We start from the raw sequence: 19642 nt of genomic DNA, 5'->3' as shown, positions 1-19642 counted from the left end.
GAGAATACCCTTAATCATAGTGTGGGAGCATTTCAGGCTGGGAGAAGCTTGATTTGGAAGGTTTTTCAATATCTTCACTCTTTAAAGTTTGATGTGCTGAAATGCATTACATAACTTAGAAATGCAATTTTACAACATTTCTTGTTGTTTCAGGTCAGATCAGACTTGTTTTCAAGAGTTTGATGAATTGTAATATTTTCCTGTAAATACACATGTAAACTCTTCACCTATGACATAGAATGCTTTTATCTATAGTGTGGGAGCATTTCAGGCTGGTAGAAGCTTGATTTGGATAGTTTTGCAATATCTTCATTGTGTAAAGATAGATATTCTAAACTGCATTACATATGTTTCCAAATGCAATTTTTCATCATTTCTTGTTGTTTAAGATCAGAAATGTATTGTTTTCAAGAGTTTGATGAATTGTAATTTTTCTTGCAAATACACGTTAACTCTTCACCTATTTAAGAGAATGCTTATATCTATAGTGTGGGATCATATCAGGGTGGAAGATGTTTGAATTGGGTATATTGGGATTATCGTCACTGCTTGAAGTTAGATGTGCTTGCATTACTAATGCTTACAAATGCAATTTTACAACTATTCTTGTTGGATTCAAGTTTGATGAAATGTAATGTTTTCTTGTAAATACACATGTAAACTCTTCACCTATGACATAGAATGCTTTTATCTATAGTGTGGGAGCATTTCAGGGTGGGAGATGTTTGAATTGGATGGTTTTGCAAAATCTTCATTTTGTAAAGTTAGATATGCTCAACTGCATTTCGTATGTGTACAAATGAAATTTTACAACATTTCTTGATGTTTTAGGTCAGACCTTAATTGTTTTCAAGAGTTTGATGAATTGTAATATTTTCTTTCAAATGGAAATATAAGCTTGTCACCTATGACAGAGAATGCCCTTAATCATAGTGTGGGAGCATTTCAGGCTGGGAGAAGCTTGATTTGGAAGGTTTTTCAATATCTTCACTCTTTAAAGTTTGATGTGCTGAAATGCATTACATAACTTAGAAATGCAATTTTACAACATTTCTTGTTGTTTCAGGTCAGATCAGACTTGTTTTCAAGAGTTTGATGAATTGTAATGTTTTCTTGCAAATACACATATAAACTCTTCACCTGTGACAGAGAATGCCCTTAACTATAATGTGGGAGAATTTCATGGTGGGAGATGTTTGAATTGAATGGTTTTGCAATATCTTCATTCTGTAAGGTTAGATATGCTCAACTGCATTACATATGTTTACAAATGCAATTTTACCACATTTCTTGTTGTTTCAGGTCAGAACTGTATTGTTATCAAGAGTTTATGAACTGTAATATTTTCCTGTAAATACACATGTAAACTCTTCACCTATGACATAGAATGCTTTTATCTATAGTGTGGGAGCATTTCAGGGTGGGAGATGTTTGAATTGGATGGTTTTACATCATCATTTTGTAAAGTTAGATATGCTCAACTGCATTACATATGTTTACAAATGATATTTTACAACATTTCTTGTTGTTTCAGGTCAGACCTTAATTGTTTTCAAGAGTTTGATGAATTGTAATTTTTCTTGCAAATACACGTTAACTCTTCACCTATTTAAGAGAATGCTTATATCTATAGTGTGGGATCAAATCAGGGTGGAAGATGTTTGAATTGGGTATATTGGGATTATCTTCACTGCTTGAAGTTAGATGTGCTTGCATTACTAATGCTTACACATGCAATTTTACAACAATTATTGTTGGATTCAAGTGTTTGATGAAATGTAATGTTTTCTTGTAAATACACATGTAAACTCTTCACCTATGACATAGAATGCTTTTATCTATAGTGTGGGAGAATTTCAGGGTGGGAGATGTTTGAATTGGATGGTTTTACAATATCTTCATTTTGTAAAGTTAGATATGCTCAACTGCATTACATATGTGTACAAATGAAATTTTACAACATTTCTTGATGTTTTAGGTCAGACCTTAATTGTTTTCAAGAGTTTGATGAATTGTAATGTTTTCTTTCAAATGGAAATATAAGCTTGTCACCTATGACAGAGAATGCCCTTAATCATAGTGTGGGAGCATTTCAGGCTGGGAGAAGCTTGATTTGGAAGGTTTTTCAATATCTTCACTCTTTAAAGTTTGATGTGCTGAAATGCATTACATAACTTAGAAATGCAATTTTACAACATTTCTTGTTGTTTCAGGTCAGATCAGACTTGTTTTCAAGAGTTTGATGAATTGTAATGTTTTCTTGCAAATACACATATAAACTCTTCACCTGTGACAGAGAATGCCCTTAACTATAGTGTGGGAATCATATCAGGCTGGGAGAAGCTTGATTTGGATAGTTTTGCAATATCTTCATTGTGTAAAGTTAAATATTCTAAACTGCATTACATATGTTTACAAATGCAATTTTACCACATTTCTTGTTGTTTCAGATCAGAAATGTATTGTTTTCAACAGTTTGATGAATTGTAATGTTTTCTTGCAAATACACATGTAAACAATTCACCTATGACAGAGAATGCTCTTATCTATAATGTGGAAGAATTTCAGGGTGGGAGATGTTTGAATTGAATGGTTTTGCAATATCTTCATTCTGTAAGGTTAGATATGCTCAGCTGCATTACATATGTTTACAAATGCAATTTTACCACATATCTTGTTGTTTCAGGTCAGAACTGTATTGTTATCAAGAGTTTATGAACTGTAATATTTTCCTGTAAATACACATGTAAACTCTTCACCTATGACATAGAATGCTTTAATCTATAGTGTGGGAGCATTTCAGAGTGGGAGATGTTTGAATTGGATGGTTTTACAATACCTTCATTTTGTAAAGTTAGATATGCTCAACTGCATTACATATGTTGACAAATTAAATTTTACAACATTTCTTGATGTTTCAAGTCAGACCTTAATTGTTTACAAGAGTTTGATGAATTGTAATGTTTTCTTTCAAATGAAAATATTAGCTTGTCACCTATGACAGAGAATGCCCTTAATCATAGTGTGGGAGCATTTCAGGCTGGGAGAAGCTTGATTTGGAAGGTTTTTCAATATCTTCACTCTTTAAAGTTTGATGTGCTGAAATGCATTACATAACTTAGAAATGCAATTTTACAACATTTCTTGTTGTTTCAGGTCAGATCAGACTTGTTTTCAAGAGTTTGATGAATTGTAATGTTTTCTTTCATGTACACATATAAACTCTTCACCTGTGACAGAGAATGCTCTTATCTATAATGTGGGAGAATTTCAGGGTGGGAGATGTTTGAATTGAATGGTTTTGCAATATCTTCATTTTGTAAGGTTAGATATGCTCAACTGCATTACATATGTTTACAAATGCAATTTTACCACATTTCTTGTTGTTTCAGGTCAGAACTGTATTGTTATCAAGAGTTTATGAACTGTAATATTTTCCTGTAAATACACATGTAAACTCTTCACCTATGACATAGAATGCTTTTATCTATAGTGTGGGAGCATTTCAGGGTGGGAGATGTTTGAATTGGATGGTTTTACAATATCTTCATTTTGTAAAGTTAGATATGCTCAACTGCATTACATATGTTTACAAATGAAATTTTACAACATTTCTTGTTGTTTCAGGTCAGACCTTAATTGTTTTTAAGAGTTTGATGAATTGTAATTTTTCTTGCAAATACACGTTAACTCTTCACCTATTTAAGAGAATGCTTATATCTATAGTGTGGGATCAAATCAGGGTGGAAGATGTTTGAATTGGGTATATTGGGATTATCTTCACTGCTTGAAGTTAGATGTGCTTTGCATTACTAATGCTTACACATGCAATTTTACAACAATTATTGTTGGATTCAAGTGTTTGATGAAATGTAATGTTTTCTTGTAAATACACATGTAAACTCTTCACGTATGACATAGAATGCTTTTATCTATAGTGTGGGAGCATTTCAGGGTGGGAGATGTTTGAATTGGATGGTTTTACAATATCTTCATTTTGTAAAGTTAGATATGCTCAACTGCATTACATATGTGTACAAATGTAATTTTACAACATTTCTTGATGTTTTAGGTCAGACCTTAATTGTTTTCAAGAGTTTGATGAATTGTAATGTTTTCTTTCAAATGGAAATATAAGCTTGTCACCTATGACAGAGAATGCCCTTAATCATAGTGTGGGAGCATTTCAGGCTGGGAGAAGCTTGATTTGGAAGGTTTTTCAATATCTTCACTCTTTAAAGTTTGATGTGCTGAAATGCATTACATAACTTAGAAATGCAATTTTACAACATTTCTTGTTGTTTCAGGTCAGATCAGACTTGTTTTCAAGAGTTTGATGAATTGTAATGTTTTCTTGCAAATACACATATAAACTCTTCACCTGTGACAGAGAATGCCCTTAACTATAGTGTGGGAATCATATCAGGCTGGGAAAAGCTTGATTTGGATAGTTTTGCAATATCTTCATTGTGTAAAGTTAAATATTCTAAACTGCATTACATATGTTTACAAATGCAATTTTACCACATTTCTTGTTGTTTCAGATCAGAACTGTATTGTTATCAAGAGTTTATGAACTGTAATATTTTCCTGTAAATACACATGTAAACTCTTCACCTATGACATAGAATGCTTTAATCTATAGTGTGGGAGCATTTCAGAGTGGGAGATGTTTGAATTGGATGGTTTTACAATACCTTCATTTTGTAAAGTTAGATATGCTCAACTGCATTACATATGTTGACAAATTAAATTTTACAACATTTCTTGATGTTTCAAGTCAGACCTTAATTGTTTACAAGAGTTTGATGAATTGTAATGTTTTCTTTCAAATGGAAATATTAGCTTGTCACCTATGACAGAGAATGCCCTTAATCATAGTGTGGGAGCATTTCAGGCTGGGAGAAGCTTGATTTGGAAGGTTTTTCAATATCTTTACTCTTTAAAGTTTGATGTGCTGAAATGCATTACATAACTTAGAAATGCAATTTTACAACATTTCTTGTTGTTTCAGGTCAGATCAGACTTGTTTTCAAGAGTTTGATGAATTGTAATGTTTTCTTTCATGTACACATATAAACTCTTCACCTGTGACAGAGAATGCTCTTATCTATAATGTGGGAGAATTTCAGGGTGGGAGATGTTTGAATTGAATGGTTTTGCAATATCTTCATTTTGTAAGGTTAGATATGCTCAACTGCATTACATATGTTTACAAATGCAATTTTACCACATTTCTTGTTGTTTCAGGTCAGAACTGTATTGTTATCAAGAGTTTATGAACTGTAATATTTTCCTGTAAATACACATGTAAACTCTTCACCTATGACAGAGAATGCTCTTATCTATAATGTGGAAGAATTTCAGGGTGGGAGATGTTTGAATTGAATGGTTTTGCAATATCTTCATTCTGTAAGGTTAGATATGCTCAACTGCATTACATATGTTTACAAATGCAATTTTACCACATTTCTTGTTGTTTCATGTCAGAACTGTATTGTTATCAAGAGTTTATGAACTGTAATATTTTCCTGTAAATACACATGTAAACTCTTCACCTATGACATAGAATGCTTTAATCTATAGTGTGGGAGCATTTCAGAGTGGGAGATGTTTGAATTGGATGGTTTTACAATACCTTCATTTTGTAAAGTTAGATATGCTCAACTGCATTACATATGTTGACAAATTAAATTTTACAACATTTCTTGATGTTTCAAGTCAGACCTTAATTGTTTACAAGAGTTTGATGAATTGTAATGTTTTCTTTCAAATGGAAATATTAGCTTGTCACCTATGACAGAGAATGCCCTTAATCATAGTGTGGGAGCATTTCAGGCTGGGAGAAGCTTGATTTTGAAGGTTTTTCAATATCTTCACTCTTTAAAGTTTGATGTGCTGAAATGCATTACATAACTTAGAAATGCAATTTTACAACATTTCTTGTTGTTTCAGGTCAGATCAGACTTGTTTTCAAGAGTTTGATGAATTGTAATGTTTTCTTTCATGTACACATATAAACTCTTCACCTGTGACAGAGAATGCTCTTATCTATAATGTGGGAGAATTTCAGGGTGGGAGATGTTTGAATTGAATGGTTTTGCAATATCTTCATTTTGTAAGGTTAGATATGCTCAACTGCATTACATATGTTTACAAATGCAATTTTACCACATTTCTTGTTGTTTCAGGTCAGAACTGTATTGTTATCAAGAGTTTATGAACTGTAATATTTTCCTGTAAATACACATGTAAACTCTTCACCTATGACAGAGAATGCTCTTATCTATAATGTGGAAGAATTTCAGGGTGGGAGATGTTTGAATTGAATGGTTTTGCAATATCTTCATTCTGTAAGGTTAGATATGCTCAACTGCATTACATATGTTTACAAATGCAATTTTACCACATTTCTTGTTGTTTCAGGTCAGAACTGTATTGTTATCAAGAGTTTATGAACTGTAATATTTTCCTGTAAATACACATGTAAACTCTTCACCTATGACATAGAATGCTTTTATCTATAGTGTGGGAGCATTTCAGGGTGGGAGATGTTTGAATTGGATGGTTTTACAATATCTTCATTTTGTAAAGTTAGATATGCTCAACTGCATTACATATGTTTACAAATGAAATTTTACAACATTTCTTGTTGTTTCAGGTCAGAACTGTATTGTTATCAAGAGTTTATGAACTGTAATATTTTCCTGTAAATACACATGTAAACTCTTCACCTATGACATAGAATGCTTTTATCTATAGTGTGGGAGCATTTCAGAGTGGGAGATGTTTGAATTGGGTATATTGGGATTATCTTCACTGCTTGAAGTTAGATGTGCTTTGCATTACTAATGCTTACACATGCAATTTTACAACAATTATTGTTGGATTCAAGTGTTTGATGAAATGTAATGTTTTCTTGTACATACACATGTAAACTCTTCACCTATGACATAGAATGCTTTTATCTATAGTGTGGGAGCATTTCAGGGTGGGAGATGTTTGAATTGGATGGTTTTACAATATCTTCATTTTGTAAAGTTAGATATGCTCAACTGCATTACATATGTGTACAAATGAAATTTTACAACATTTCTTGATGTTTTAGGTCAGACCTTAATTGTTTTCAAGAGTTTGATGAATTGTAATGTTTTCTTTCAAATGGAAATATAAGCTTGTCACCTATGACAGAGAATGCCCTTAATCATAGTGTGGGAGCATTTCAGGCTGGGAGAAGCTTGATTTGGAAGGTTTTTCAATATTTTTACTCTTTAAAGTTTGATGTGCTGAAATGCATTACATAACTTAGAAATGCAATTTTACAACATTTCTTGTTGTTTCAGGTCAGATCAGACTTGTTTTCAAGAGTTTGATGAATTGTAATGTTTTCTTTCATGTACACATATAAACTCTTCACCTGTGACAGAGAATGCTCTTATCTATAATGTGGGAGAATTTCAGGGTGGGAGATGTTTGAATTGAATGGTTTTGCAATATCTTCATTTTGTAAGGTTAGATATGCTCAACTGCATTCCATATGTTTACAAATGCAATTTTACCACATTTCTTGTTGTTTCAGGTCAGAACTGTATTGTTATCAAGAGTTTATGAACTCTAATATTTTCCTGTAAATACACATGTAAACTCTTCACCTATGACAGAGAATGCTCTTATCTATAATGTGGAAGAATTTCAGGGTGGGAGATGTTTGAATTGAATGGTTTTGCAATATCTTCATTCTGTAAGGTTAGATATGCTCAACTGCATTACATATGTTTACAAATGCAATTTTACCACATTTCTTGTTGTTTCAGGTCAGAACTGTATTGTTATCAAGAGTTTATGAACTGTAATATTTTCCTGTAAATACACACGTTAACTCTTCACCTATTTAAGAGAATGCTTTAATCTATAGTGTGGGAGCATTTCAGAGTGGGAGATGTTTGAATTGGATGGTTTTACAATACCTTCATTTTGTAAAGTTAGATATGCTCAACTGCATTACATATGTTGACAAATAAAATTTTACAACATTTCTTGATGTTTCAAGTCAGACCTTAATTGTTTACAAGAGTTTGATGAATTGTAATGTTTTCTTTCAAATGGAAATATTAGCTTGTCACCTATGACAGAGAATGCCCTTAATCATAGTGTGGGAGCATTTCAGGCTGGGAGAAGCTTGATTTTGAAGGTTTTTCAATATCTTCACTCTTTAAAGTTTGATGTGCTGAAATGCATTACATAACTTAGAAATGCAATTTTACAACATTTCTTGTTGTTTCAGGTCAGATCAGACTTGTTTTCAAGAGTTTGATGAATTGTAATGTTTTCTTTCATGTACACATATAAACTCTTCACCTGTGACAGAGAATGCTCTTATCTATAATGTGGGAGAATTTCAGGGTGGGAGATGTTTGAATTGAATGGTTTTGCAATATCTTCATTTTGTAAGGTTAGATATGCTCAACTGCATTACATATGTTTACAAATGCAATTTTACCACATTTCTTGTTGTTTCAGGTCAGAACTGTATTGTTATCAAGAGTTTATGAACTGTAATATTTTCCTGTAAATACACATGTAAACTCTTCACCTATGACAGAGAATGCTCTTATCTATAATGTGGAAGAATTTCAGGGTGGGAGATGTTTGAATTGAATGGTTTTGCAATATCTTCATTCTGTAAGGTTAGATATGCTCAACTGCATTACATATGTTTACAAATGCAATTTTACCACATTTCTTGTTGTTTCAGGTCAGAACTGTATTGTTATCAAGAGTTTATGAACTGTAATATTTTCCTGTAAATACACATGTAAACTCTTCACCTATGACATAGAATGCTTTTATCTATAGTGTGGGAGCATTTCAGGGTGGGAGATGTTTGAATTGGATGGTTTTACAATATCTTCATTTTGTAAAGTTAGATATGCTCAACTGCATTACATATGTTTACAAATGAAATTTTACAACATTTCTTGTTGTTTCAGGTCAGAACTGTATTGTTATCAAGAGTTTATGAACTGTAATATTTTCCTGTAAATACACATGTAAACTCTTCACCTATGACATAGAATGCTTTTATCTATAGTGTGGGAGCATTTCAGAGTGGGAGATATTTGAATTGGATGGTTTTACAATACCTTCATTTTGTAAAGTTAGATTTGATCAACTGCATTACATATGTTTACAAATTAAATTTTACAACATTTCTTGATGTTTCAAGTCAGACCTTAATTGTTTTCAAGAGTTTGATGAATTGTAATGTTTTCTTTCAAATGGAAATATTAGCTTGTCACCTATGACAGAGAATGCCCTTAATCATAGTGTGGGAGCATTTCAGGCTGGGAGAAGCTTGATTTGGAAGGTTTTTCAATAAAGTTTGATGTGCTGAAATGCATTACATAACTTAGAAATGCAATTTTACAACATTTCTTGTTGTTTCAGGTCAGATCAGACTTGTTTTCAAGAGTTTGATGAATTGTAATGTTTTCTTGCAAATGGAAATATAAGCTTGTCACCTATGACAGAGAATGCTCTTATCTATGCTGTGGGAATCATATCAGGCTGGGAGAAGCTTGATTTGGATAGTTTTGCAATATCTTCATTGTGTAAAGTTAAATATTCTAAACTGCATTACATATGTTTACAAATGCAATTTTACCACATTTCTTGTTGTTTCAGATCAGAAATGTATTGTTTTCAACAGTTTGATGAATTGTAATGTTTTCTTGCAAATACACATGTAAACAATTCACCTATGACAGAGAATGCTCTTATCTATAATGTGGGAGAATTTCAGGGTGGGAGATGTTTGAATTGAATGGTTTTGCAATATCTTCATTCTGTAAGGTTAGATATGCTCAACTGCATTACATATGTTTACAAATGCAATTTTACCACATTTCTTGTTTCAGGTTAGAACTGTATTGTTATCAAGAGTTTATGAACTGTAATATTTTCCTGTAAATACACATGTAAACTCTTCACCTATGACATAGAATGCTTTTATCTATAGTGTGGGAGCATTTCAGGGTGGGAGATGTTTGAATTGGATGGTTTTACAATATCTTCATTTTGTAAAGTTAGATATGCTCAACTGCATTACATATGTTTACAAATGAAATTTTACAACATTTCTTCTTGTTTCAGGTCTGAACTGTATTGTTATCAAGAGTTTATGAACTGTAATATTTTCCTGTAAATACACATGTAAACTCTTCACCTATGACATGGAATGCTTTAATCTATAGTGTGGGAGCATTTCAGAGTGGGAGATGTTTGAATTGGATGGTTTTACAATACCTTCATTTTGTAAAGTTAGATATGCTCAACTGCATTACATATGTAGACAAATTAAATTTTACAACATTTCTTGATGTTTCAAGTCAGACCTTAATTGTTTACAAGAGTTTGATGAATTGTAATGTTTTCTTTCAAATGGAAATATTAGCTTGTCACCTATTACAGAGAATGCCCTTAATCATAGTGTGGGAGCATTTCAGGCTGGGAGAAGCTTGATTTGGAAGGTTTTTCAATATCTTCACTCTTTAAAGTTTGATGTGCTGAAATGCATTACATAACTTAGAAATGCAATTTTACAACATTTCTTGTTGTTTCAGGTCAGATCAGACTTGTTTTCAAGAGTTTGATGAATTGTAATGTTTTCTTTCATGTACACATATAAACTCTTCACCTGTGACAGAGAATGCCCTTAACTATAGTGTGGGAATCATATCAGGCTGGGAGAAGCTTGATTTGGATAGTTTTGCAATATCTTCATTGTGTAAAGTTAAATATTCTAAACTGCATTACATATGTTTACAAATGCAATTTTACCACATTTCTTGTTGTTTCAGATCAGAAATGTATTGTTTTCAACAGTTTGATGAATTGTAATGTTTTCTTGCAAATACACATGTAAACAATTCACCTATGACAGAGAATGCTCTTATCTATAATGTGGAAGAATTTCAGGGTGGGAGATGTTTGAATTTAATGGTTTTGCAATATCTTCATTCTGTAAGGTTAGATATGCTCAACTACATTACATATGTTTACAAATGCAATTTTACCACATTTCTTGTTGTTTCAGGTCAGAACTGTATTGTTATCAAGAGTTTATGAACTGTAATATTTTCCTGTAAATACACATGTAAACTCTTCACCTATGACATAGAATGCTTTTATCTATAGTGTGGGAGCATTTCAGGGTGGGAGATGTTTGAATTGGATGGTTTTACAATATCTTCATTTTGAAAAGTTAGATATGCTCAACTGCATTACATATGTTTACAAATGAAATTTTACAACATTTCTTGTTGTTTCAGGTCAGAACTGTATTGTTATCAAGAGTTTATGAACTGTAATATTTTCCTGTAAATACACATGTAAACTCTTCACCTATGACATAGAATGCTTTTATCTATAGTGTGGGAGCATTTCAGAGTGGGAGATGTTTGAATTGGATGGTTTTACAATACCTTCATTTTGTAAAGTTAGATATGCTCAACTGCATTACATATGTTTACAAATGCAATTTTACCACATTTCTTGTTGTTTCAGGTCAGAACTGTATTGTTATCAAGAGTTTATGAACTGTAATATTTTCCTGTAAATACACATGTAAACTCTTCACCTATGACATAGAATGCTTTTATCTATAGTGTGGGAGCATTTCAGGGTGGGAGATGTTTGAATTGGATGGTTTTACAATATCTTCATTTTGAAAAGTTAGATATGCTCAACTGCATTACATATGTTTACAAATGAAATTTTACAACATTTCTTGTTGTTTCAGGTCAGAACTGTAGTGTTATCAAGAGTTTATGAACTGTAATATTTTCCAGTAAATACACATGTAAACTCTTCACCTATGACATAGAATGCTTTTATCTATAGTGTGGGAGCATTTCAGAGTGGGAGATGTTTGAATTGGATGGTTTTACAATACCTTCATTTTGTAAAGTTAGATTTGCTCAACTGCATTACATATGTTTACAAATTAAATTTTACAACATTTCTTGATTTTTCAGGTCAGACCTTAATTGTTTTCAAGAGTTTGATGAATTGTAATGTTTTCTTTCAAATGGAAATATTAGCTTGTCACCTATGACAGAGAATGCCCTTAATCATAGTGTGGGAGCATTTCAGGCTGGGAGAAGCTTGATTTGGAAGGTTTTTCAATATCTTCACTCTTTAAAGTTTGATGTGCTGAAATGCATTACATAACTTAGAAATGCAATTTTACAACATTTCTTGTTGTTTCAGGTCAGATCAGACTTGTTTTCAAGAGTTTGATGAATTGTAATGTTTTCTTGCAAATACACATATAAACTCTTCACCTGTGACAGAGAATGCCCTTAACTATAGTGTGGGAATCATATCAGGCTGGGAGAAGCTTGATTTGGATAGTGTTGCAATATCTTCATTGTGTAAAGTTAAATATTCTTAACTGCATTACATATGTTTACAAATGCAATTTTACCACATTTCTTGTTGTTTCAGATCAGAAATGTATTGTTTTCAAGAGTTTGATGAATTGTAATGTTTTCTTGCAAATACACATGTAAACAATTCACCTATGACAGAAAATGCTCTTATCTATAATGTGGGAGAATTTCAGGGTGGGAGATGTTTGAATTGAATGGTTTTGCAATATCTTCATTCTGTAAGGTTAGATATGCTCAACTGCATTACATATGTTTACAAATGCAATTTTACCACATTTCTTGTTTCAGGTTAGAACTGTATTGTTATCAAGAGTTTATGAACTGTAATATTTTCCTGTAAATACACATGTAAACTCTTCACCTATGACATAGAATGCTTTTATCTATAGTGTGGGAGCATTTCAGGGTGGGAGATGTTTGAATTGGATGGTTTTACAATATCTTCATTTTGTAAAGTTAGATATGCTCAACTGCATTACATATGTTTACAAATGAAATTTTACCACATTTCGTGTTGTTTCAGGTCAGAACTGTATTGTTATCAAGAGTTTATGAACTGTAATATTTTCCTGTAAATACACATGTAAACTCTTCACCTATGACATAGAATGCTTTTATCTATAGTGTGGGAGCATTTCAGAGTGGGAGATGTTTGAATTGGATGGTTTTACAATACCTTCATTTTGTAAAGTTAGATATGCTCAACTGCATTACATATGTGTACAAATGAAATTTTACAACATTTCTTGATGTTTTAGGTCAGACCTTAATTGTTTTCAAGAGTTTGATGAATTGTAATGTTTTCTTTCAAATGGAAATATAAGCTTGTCACCTATGACAGAGAATGCCCTTAATCATAGTGTGGGAGCATTTCAGGCTGGGAGAAGCTTGATTTGGAAGGTTTTTCAATATCTTCACTCTTTAAAGTTTGATGTGCTGAAATGCATTACATAACTTAGAAATGCAATTTTACAACATTTCTTGTTGTTTCAGGTCAGATCAGACTTGTTTTCAAGAGTTTGATGAATTGTAATGTTTTCTTTCAAGTACACATATAAACTCTTCACCTGTGATAGAGAATGCCCTTAACTATAGTGTGGGAATCATATCAGGCTGGGAGAAGCTTGATTTGGATAGTTTTGCAATATCTTCATTGTGTAAAGATAAATATTCTAAACTGCATTACATATGTTTACAAATGCAATTTTACCACATTTCTTGTTGTTTCAGATAAGAAATGTATTGTTTTCAACAGTTTGATGAATTGTAATGTTTTCTTGCAAATACACATGTAAACAATTCACCTATGACAGAGAATGCTCTTATCTATAATGTGGAAGAATTTCAGGGTGGGAGATGTTTGAATTGAATGGTTTTGCAATATCTTTATTCTGAAAGGTTAGATATGCTCAACTGCATTACATATGTTTACAAATGCAATTTTACCACATTTCTTGTTGTTTCAGGTCAGAACTGTATTGTTATCAGGAGTTTATGAACTGTAATGTTTTCTTTCAAGTACACATATAAACTCTTCACCTGTGATAGAGAATGCCCTTAACTATAGTGTGGGAATCATATCAGGCTGGGAGAAGCTTGATTTGGATAGTTTTGCAATATCTTCATTGTGTAGTTAAATATTCTAAACTGCATTACATATGTTTACAAATGCAATTTTACCACATTTCTTGTTGTTTCAGATAAGAAATGTATTGTTTTCAACAGTTTGATGAATTGTAATGTTTTCTTGCAAATACACATGTAAACAATTCACCTATGACAGAGAATGCTCTTATCTATAATGTGGAAGAATTTCAGGGTGGGAGATGTTTGAATTGAATGGTTTTGCAATATCTTTATTCTGAAAGGTTAGATATGCTCAACTGCATTACATATGTTTACAAATGCAATTTTACCACATTTCTTGTTGTTTCAGGTCAGAACTGTATTGTTATCAAGAGTTTATGAACTGTAATATTTTCCTGTAAATACACATGTAAACTCTTCACCTATGACATAGAATGCTTTTATCTATAGTGTGGGAGCATTTCAGGGTGGGAGATGTTTGAATTGGATGGTTTTACAATATCTTCATTTTGTAAAGTTAGATATGCTCAACTGCATTACATATGTTTACAAATGAAATTTTACAATATTTCTTGTTGTTTCAGGTCAGAACTGTATTGTTATCAAGAGTTTATGAACTGTAATATTTTCCTGTAAATACACATGTAAACTCTTCACCTATGACATAGAATGCTTTTATCTATAGTGTGGGAGCATTTCAGAGTGGGAGATGTTTGAATTGGATGGTTTTACAATACCTTCATTTTGTAAAGTTAGATTTGCTCAACTGCATTACATATGTGTACAAATGAAATTTTACAACATTTCTTGATGTTTTAGGTCAGACCTTAATTGTTTTCAAGAGTTTGATGAATTGTAATGTTTTCTTTCAAATGGAAATATAAGCTTGTCACCTATGACAGAGAATGCCCTTAATCATAGTGTGGGAGCATTTCAGGCTGGGAGAAGCTTGATTTGGAAGGTTTTTCAATATCTTCACTCTTTAAAGTTTGATGTGCTGAAATGCATTACATAACTTAGAAATGCAATTTTACAACATTTCTTGTTGTTTCAGGTCAGATCAGACTTGTTTTCAAGAGTTTGATGAATTGTAATGTTTTCTTGCAAATACACATATAAACTCTTCACCTGTGACAGAGAATGCCCTTAACTATAGTGTGGGAGTCATATCAGGCTGGGAGAAGCTTGATTTGGATAGTTTTGCAATATCTTCATTGTGTAAAATTAAATATTCTAAACTGCATTACATATGTTAACAAATGCAATTTTACCACATTTCTTGTTGTTTCAGATCAGAAATGTATTGTTTTCAACAGTTTGATGAATTGTAATGTTTTCTTGCAAATACACATGTAAACAATTCACCTATGACAGAGAATGCTTTTATCTATAGTGTGGGAGCTTTTCAGGGTGGGAGATGTTTGAATTGGATGGTTTTACAATATCTTCATTTTGTAAAGTTAGATATGCTCAACTGCATTACATATGTTTACAAATGAAATTTTACCACATTTCGTGTTGTTTCAGGTCAGAACTGTATTGTTATCAAGAGTTTATGAACTGTAATATTTTCCTGTAAATACACATGTAAACTCTTCACCTATGACATAGAATGCTTTTATCTATAGTGTGGGAGCATTTCAGGGTGGGAGATGTTTGAATTGGATGGTTTTACAATACCTTCATTTTGTAAAGTTAGATATGCTCAACTGCATTACATATGTGTACAAATGAAATTTTACAACATTTCTTGATGTTTTAGGTCAGACCTTAATTGTTTTCAAGAGTTTGATGAATTGTAATGTTTTCTTTCAAATGGAAATATAAGCTTGTCACCTATGACAGAGAATGCCCTTAATCATAGTGTGGGAGCATTTCAGGCTGGGAGAAGCTTGATTTGGAAGTTTTTTCAATATCTTCACTCTTTAAAGTTTGATGTGCTGAAATGCATTACATAACTTAGAATTGCAATTTTACAACATTTCTTGTTGTTTCAGGTCAGATCAGACTTGTTTTCAAGAGTTTGATGAAATGTAATGTTTTCTTTCAAATACACATATAAACTCTTCACCTGTGACAGAGAATGCCCTTAACTATAGTGTGGGAATCATATCAGGCTGGGAGAAGCTTGATTTGGATAGTTTTGCAATATCTTCATTGTGTAAAGTTAAATATTCTAAACTGCATTACATATGTTTACAAATGCAATTTTACCACATTTATTGTTGTTTCAGATCAGAAATGTATTGTTTTCATCAGTTTGATGAATTGTAATGTTTTCTTGCAAATACACATGTAAACAATTCACCTATGACAGAGAATGCTCTTATCTATAATGTGGAAGAATTTCAGGGTGGGAGATGTTTGAATTGAATGGTTTTGCAATATCTTCATTCTGTAAGGTTAGATATGCTCAACTGCATTACATATGTGTACAAATGAAATTTTACAACATTTCTTGATGTTTTAGGTCAGACCTTAATTGTTTTCAAGAGTTTGATGAATTGTAATGTTTTCTTTCAAATGGAAATATAAGCTTGTCACCTATGACAGAGAATGCCCTTAATCATAGTGTGGGAGCATTTCAGGCTGGGAGAAGCTTGATTTGGAAGGTTTTTCAATATCTTCACTCTTTAAAGTTTGATGTGCTGAAATGCATTACATAACTTAGAAATGCAATTTTACAACATTTCTTGTTGTTTCAGGTCAGATCAGACTTGTTTTCAAGAGTTTGATGAATTGTAATGTTTTCTTGCAAATACACATATAAACTCTTCACCTGTGACAGAGAATGCCCTTAACTATAGTGTGGGAGTCATATCAGGCTGGGAGAAGCTTGATTTGGATAGTTTTGCAATATCTTCATTGTGTAAAATTAAATATTCTAAACTGCATTACATATGTTTACAAATGCAATTTTACCACATTTCTTGTTGTTTCAGATCAGAAATGTATTGTTTTCAACAGTTTGATGAATTGTAATGTTTTCTTGCAAATACACATGTAAACAATTCACCTATGACAGAGAATGCTTTTATCTATAGTGTGGGAGCATTTCAGGGTGGGAGATGTTTGAATTGGATGGTTTTACAATATCTTCATTTTGTAAAGTTAGATATGCTCAACTGCATTACATATGTTTACAAATGAAATTTTACCACATTTCGTGTTGTTTCAGGTCAGAACTGTATTGTTATCAAGAGTTTATGAACTGTAATATTTTCCTGTAAATACACATGTAAACTCTTCACCTATGACATAGAATGCTTTTATCTATAGTGTGGGAGCATTTCAGGGTGGGAGATGTTTGAATTGGATGGTTTTACAATACCTTCATTTTGTAAAGTTAGATATGCTCAACTGCATTACATATGTGTACAAATGAAATTTTACAACATTTCTTGATGTTTTAGGTCAGACCTTAATTGTTTTCAAGAGTTTGATGAATTGTAATGTTTTCTTTCAAATGGAAATATAAGCTTGTCACCTATGACAGAGAATGCCCTTAATCATAGTGTGGGAGCATTTCAGGCTGGGAGAAGCTTGATTTGGAAGTTTTTTCAATATCTTCACTCTTTAAAGTTTGATGTGCTGAAATGCATTACATAACTTAGAATTGCAATTTTACAACATTTCTTGTTGTTTCAGGTCAGATCAGACTTGTTTTCAAGAGTTTGATGAAATGTAATGTTTTCTTTCAAATACACATATAAACTCTTCACCTGTGACAGAGAATGCCCTTAACTATAGTGTGGGAATCATATCAGGCTGGGAGAAGCTTGATTTGGATAGTTTTGCAATATCTTCATTGTGTAAAGTTAAATATTCTAAACTGCATTACATATGTTTACAAATGCAATTTTACCACATTTATTGTTGTTTCAGATCAGAAATGTATTGTTTTCATCAGTTTGATGAATTGTAATGTTTTCTTGCAAATACACATGTAAACAATTCACCTATGACAGAGAATGCTCTTATCTATAATGTGGAAGAATTTCAGGGTGGGAGATGTTTGAATTGAATGGTTTTGCAATATCTTCATTCTGTAAGGTTAGATATGCTCAACTGCATTACATATGTGTACAAATGAAATTTTACAACATTTCTTGATGTTTTAGGTCAGACCTTAATTGTTTTCAAGAGTTTGATGAATTGTAATGTTTTCTTTCAAATGGAAATATAAGCTTGTCACCTATGACAGAGAATGCCCTTAATCATAGTGTGGGAGCATTTCAGGCTGGGAGAAGCTTGATTTGGAAGGTTTTTCAATATCTTCACTCTTTAAAGTTTGATGTGCTGAAATGCATTACATAACTTAGAAATGCAATTTTACAACATTTCTTGTTGTTTCAGGTCAGATCAGACTTGTTTTCAAGAGTTTGATGAATTGTAATGTTTTCTTGCAAATACACATATAAACTCTTCACCTGTGACAGAGAATGCCCTTAACTATAGTGTGGGAGTCATATCAGGCTGGGAGAAGCTTGATTTGGATAGTTTTGCAATATCTTCATTGTGTAAAATTAAATATTCTAAACTGCATTACATATGTTTACAAATGCAATTTTACCACATTTCTTGTTGTTTCAGATCAGAAATGTATTGTTTTCAACAGTTTGATGAATTGTAATGTTTTCTTGCAAATACACATGTAAACAATTCACCTATGACAGAGAATGCTTTTATCTATAGTGTGGGAGCATTTCAGGGTGGGAGATGTTTGAATTGGATGGTTTTACAATATCTTCATTTTGTAAAGTTAGATATGCTCAACTGCATTACATATGTTTACAAATGAAATTTTACCACATTTCGTGTTGTTTCAGGTCAGAACTGTATTGTTATCAAGAGTTTATGAACTGTAATATTTTCCTGTAAATACACATGTAAACTCTTCACCTATGACATAGAATGCTTTTATCTATAGTGTGGGAGCATTTCAGGGTGGGAGATGTTTGAATTGGATGGTTTTACAATACCTTCATTTTGTAAAGTTAGATATGCTCAACTGCATTACATATGTGTACAAATGAAATTTTACAACATTTCTTGATGTTTTAGGTCAGACCTTAATTGTTTTCAAGAGTTTGATGAATTGTAATGTTTTCTTTCAAATGGAAATATAAGCTTGTCACCTATGACAGAGAATGCCCTTAATCATAGTGTGGGAGCATTTCAGGCTGGGAGAAGCTTGATTTGGAAGGTTTTTCAATATCTTCACTCTTTAAAGTTTGATGTGCTGAAATGCATTACATAACTTAGAAATGCAATTTTACAACATTTCTTGTTGTTTCAGGTCAGATCAGACTTGTTTTCAAGAGTTTGATGAATTGTAATGTTTTCTTGCAAATACACATATAAACTCTTCACCTGTGACAGAGAATGCCCTTAACTATAGTGTGGGAGTCATATCAGGCTGGGAGAAGCTTGATTTGGATAGTTTTGCAATATCTTCATTGTGTAAAATTAAATATTCTAAACTGCATTACATATGTTTACAAATGCAATTTTACCACATTTCTTGTTGTTTCAGATCAGAAATGTATTGTTTTCAACAGTTTGATGAATTGTAATGTTTTCTTGCAAATACACATGTAAAC

This window comes from Amia ocellicauda, chromosome 23 (genome assembly GCF_036373705.1).
Source record: "Amia ocellicauda isolate fAmiCal2 chromosome 23, fAmiCal2.hap1, whole genome shotgun sequence".
In the NCBI taxonomy this organism is placed as follows: domain Eukaryota; kingdom Metazoa; phylum Chordata; class Actinopteri; order Amiiformes; family Amiidae; genus Amia; species Amia ocellicauda.
Note: the sequence above shows the minus strand (reverse complement) of the source record.